General features: G+C 39.5%; 1 non-coding gene across 1 annotated transcript; it reads left to right on the top strand.

Annotated features, from left to right (window-relative positions):
• Positions 1–2,408: 2,408 nt before the first annotated feature.
• LOC118730948 lies at positions 2,409–2,515 on the top strand. The gene has a single exon (XR_004991675.1). It is a non-coding gene; the product is annotated as a U6 spliceosomal RNA (small nuclear RNA).
• Positions 2,516–4,756: the final 2,241 nt, after the last annotated feature.

The raw sequence follows: 4,756 nt of genomic DNA on the forward strand, positions 1-4,756 counted from the left end.
AATAAAAGACCCTGCACAGAACTTTTCTAAAATTATCAAAAGCTGAGCAGTATTTTTACATAAACTGCTACTAAACCAGGGTTGCCATACCTTACTTCCCTTTCCATTTTTACCTGAACAATTGATTTAATTGAGCCTAAATGATGAAATTGATAGTTACCAGTATAATTTTGACATCATTGAACATTGATTCTATTGTTCAAGTTCTTGGCTATTCCTCTTAAATTTTGTAATTTGCACATTAAATGACTGATGTTTTATGTCTTCACTCTATTTAAAAAATTATCAAGAGTAAGAAAAACTTAAACATTCCAGACCAGATTTATGCTCACATGATACACAGATGGAAAATTGGAGGGGAAAAAATATAAAACTATGGTTGTCAAACCTTGGACACTAAGTAATTGTATACTGTGGTTCCTGAAAGAAGAGAAAAAAATGAAATAAGGTCTATGTTTACTTCAGTTTATTGTCTAGACTAAGTTTTCAGGCTGCAGCATAGAGAGGGAATACATAGTTGTAACCTTATAGCTCTCTTCAACTAAAGATCAGAGTTAAAAACAACAATAAAAACAAAACAAAACAAAAACCCTAGATTTTGTGAAGCAGATTACTCCAGAGATCTGCATCGGTAGAGAGTCCCATTCTCTCTCTCCCTCTCCCTTCCTCTCTCTCTCTCTAATATCTATAAAAACATTCATAAAGAGAAGAATGATGACATATTGCTCATAAGAAACTATGCAAGGCAGACATTGAAGGCAAACAATTAAAATATATTTTTAAAATTATCAACCTAAATTCTATATTCAGTGGAAATATATATTTTTAAATATATATTTTATTGATTTTGTACAGAGAGGAAGGGAGAGAGCAAGTTAGAAACATCGATGAGAGAGAGTCATCGATCAGTTGCCTCTTGCACACCCCCTACTGGGGATATGCCCGCAACCAAGGTACATGCCCTTGATAGGAATCGAACCTGGGGCCCTTCAGTCCCCAAGCCGATGCTCTATCCACTGAGCCAAATTGGTTTCGGCTGGAAATATTTTTTTAAATGAATGTCAAACCCTTTCAGAAAAATAAAACCTGATACAAGCAGTTGCTGGCAGACTTGCTATATACAAAATGTTAACAGAAGTTTTTATTAGATAGAATCATATACACACACAATGAAAAATGCTGGTGAGAAACCGGCCAACAATCCAAACAATCTAAATATATATTGATTAAAAATGAATGAACTAATTATGGAATTGTGGTATATGCAATGAAATACTGATTGGTAATCCTATCTAATAAAAGGGTGATATGCAAATTAACCGTCACTCTATCACAAAGGTGGTGGCATCCAATCCTCTCAGCCCCACCACAGTTTGCACTGGAAAGCCCACAAACCAAGTGCCAGCCCCACGGCCCCCCACCCAGGCCCACCTGCAGCAGTGGAGGCACCCAGCAGATTCACATGAGGCACAGCAACAACTTTGTACTGGGTGAGCACCAACAACACTGCCCCTGAGGCACAGTAATCCCAGAGAACTAAATGGCCTCCATGGGCCTGAATGTGACCCAACCAGGTCAGTGGGCCTGTTATTCTTATCCCCAAGCCCCAGCAGTGGCAGCCAACACCCATCCCCCAGAAATAGTCAATGTGAGACATGCCCAGATCCATGATGTCTATGCAGACCCAAGGTGCAGCCACCTTAGAACATCTCTCCAGGTGCCCTGTAAGAGCTGCTGTGGACCCTGAAGTCTCCCAGCAATCCCAGCAATAGCACATGCTCAACATCCTCAAGTCAAACTCTCAGCTGATGGCATCTCTCATCAAATAGCACACAGCCAAGTATGTGGCCAGCCAGCCCAGCCTTCAGCTCTAGCCAAGCCTGGGGAATCCAAATGCCATTCAAGCCAGCAGACCATGACCTGCTGTCCCTCCTCAGCAGCAACCAATGGGATACCTGAACCCCCAGGGCCAAGCCTTGAACATCATGAACCTGGGGCGTAACCACAGCACAGAGAGGTACCATGGAGCCACAGCAGCAGCAACAGCAACATCGCGAGAGACATGTCCGACTGTGTCGGTTGTGATGGGGCATCGCCTTCCTCTGATCGCCGGATTGCCTTCCTCCCCTGAGGGCACCTGGACTGGGAGAGGGGGCAGGCCAGGCTGAGAAACCCCCCTCCAGTGCATGAATTTTTATGCACCAGGCCTCTAGTAAGAAATCATGAACTACTAATACATTAAATAATATAGATCAATTGTGAAAAATATTCTAAATGAAGGCAGAGAGGAAGGGAGGGAGGAAAGGAGGAAGGGAGGGAGGGAGGGAGGGAGGGAGGGAGGGAGAAGAGAGGGAATTTCCATGCTTTATGATTCTACTTATATGAAATATTACAAAAGTTAAAATATTATGCTCACTTCAGCAGCACATATACTAAAATTGGAATGATACAGAGAAGATTAGCATAGTCCCTGTGCAAGGATGGCATACAAATTCATGAAGTGCCCCATATTTTTTAAAAATTGAAAATCTGGGGACAGAAAGAAGTAGATCAGCAATTTCAGGGTCATAGACTTGTTGGGGAAGCAATTGATTTCAAAGACACGATGGGGCGCTTAATAGTGGTAAAATTATTCTGTATATTTGTATGTTGATGGTGATGATGGTTACATGTCTGGAACTCACTATATAGTACTGTCAAATTGGTATTTTTAATGGTATGTAAATTTTATGTCCATAAAATGAATTTTTAAAAATCATTAAGTATTTCTTGATCTAGGCCTTGTGCTAGATAGCAAAATAAACATGACACAGTTCTTTCTTTTGTAGTCTATTGATAGTTGGGGAGATAGACAACTAATTTAGTAATTGCAATATATTATGTGATATGTGTATATATAGGGTTCTATAGGAAGAGAATATTAGAGATTCAGGAAAAATCACCAGAAGCATGGCTAAGGATGACAGAGCACATATCCCTATTTGAGCAACCTATTAAAGCATGTCTTCCACTAATATACCTCATACAAAGTCAAAAAAATTTGTACACCAGAATTTTGAAATTTTGGTATACAAGAAAACATTTAAATTTAAATTCTTAAGAGAATGCTCTATTTTGCTGTGCATCTCTTATAGTCTTACTAGTATACTCTTATTTAGCTTGATTTTTATGAATGATAAAATAGGTATACTAAACCACAGAAAGTTTAATTGTACAATACAATGAATATTTATATATAAGTGGTTCCTCATAACCACGATCAAGATTTAGAGCATTCTTAGACTCTTCACTTTATTGAAGCCTTTGGTTGCTGGTTGACTATTTATTGGTATTTTGGAATTTGAGATAGCAGGCAAAGCTGTCACTTTATGGAAAAACTGCAGAGGAAGATAAAAATTGTCATTACTACTTATAGGAACTGTTCAGGTTGATCAATTTTGACTCTGTCAGATTCATTATAAAGATCACTAATTTAGATAACATTTGTAAGCACTCCCAGGGTGAAGAATGTCTTTCTAACCGAGGTAAATATCAATATTCTACCCCTGGGAGAGCTAGAAGAATTGTCAAATCATTTTACTGCAGCTAGAAAATTATACTTTTCAGTGGGAGCATGTAGAACACTGAATAGAATGGATGCTTTATAGCAAGTCTCTCCTATGCTTTTGTGTAAAAAGAAAGTATAGCTTTGTGAATTGACCTTAAAATGCACTTTATGGCAATAATATATGGCTAGCCACATGAAATAATAATTAATGCTAATGAAATCAATAATCAGGAGCCATTCTCAAATTTAATTAGATATACAAGTATTGTAATTAGCCAGTTTTGGACTTGGTCTTAAAGTTGAAGGTGTCTATACCTTGACAGAGGATGAGAGCAGCTCAGGAAAAAGGTCAGTTGGTATCACAAACTCTCTTATCAGTTCCAAACATTCTATCTTCAGAATTTTATTAGAACTTTTCTGCTTCTAGATCTTAACTGGAACTGTTTCTGTCAGAATCACAAGCTCACAGTGAATGAGACTGGGTATGTGCTAAGGTCTGGGGGAGTGATGAAATACAATGCTGGCAAGGCAGATTGGGGAAATGTCAGAAATGTCCTGGGCTTCGGGGTTTTCCTTTCCCTAATCCCCATGATTCAAAAGTGATTTGAGATTCTCGGTCTTTCTTAATCTTGCTCTAGTAATGGGACAGTGTTGACCAACACATTGTTTCACTGAAGCAACATTTTAAAAGATGCTTTTTAGAATCTATCCTCACCCAACGGAGTGAGTAATGAGAATTTCAAGCCCTTAACAGCTTTAGCCAGGCAGCCTTTTGCCTTCCTTCAGATTGCCTTGTATAGACAATCATCTATCTGTCTCCACACAGTTTGGGCTTGCTCTGGTGACCCAAATGCCTCAGTACCTCAATGGCAAGTAGATGACATGGAGGAGGTCATCTCTAACACAGGGAGAACTTTTTTAACCAGACTCATTCTGAAAACATCTTTGGACAACGTACCCTGCTTTCTTTAGTGGCAGGGGACACTGGGGCACCATGTAGGGTAGTGTCTTTTCATAGAATCTTACTGGCTTTCTCTGAGTTCACTTAAACTCTATCAGGACATGAAGGCTGCCTCACTGCTTGGGATTCAACCAAGTTAGTTTTCATAGTGCCGCCATTCTAGTACCGTGGTCGGCAAACTGTGGCTTGCAATCCACATGAGGCTCTTTGGACCCTTGAGTGTGGCTCTTCCACAAAATACCATGGCC

This window comes from Pipistrellus kuhlii, unplaced genomic scaffold, assembly GCF_014108245.1.
Source record: "Pipistrellus kuhlii isolate mPipKuh1 unplaced genomic scaffold, mPipKuh1.p scaffold_m20_p_3, whole genome shotgun sequence".
In the NCBI taxonomy this organism is placed as follows: domain Eukaryota; kingdom Metazoa; phylum Chordata; class Mammalia; order Chiroptera; family Vespertilionidae; genus Pipistrellus; species Pipistrellus kuhlii.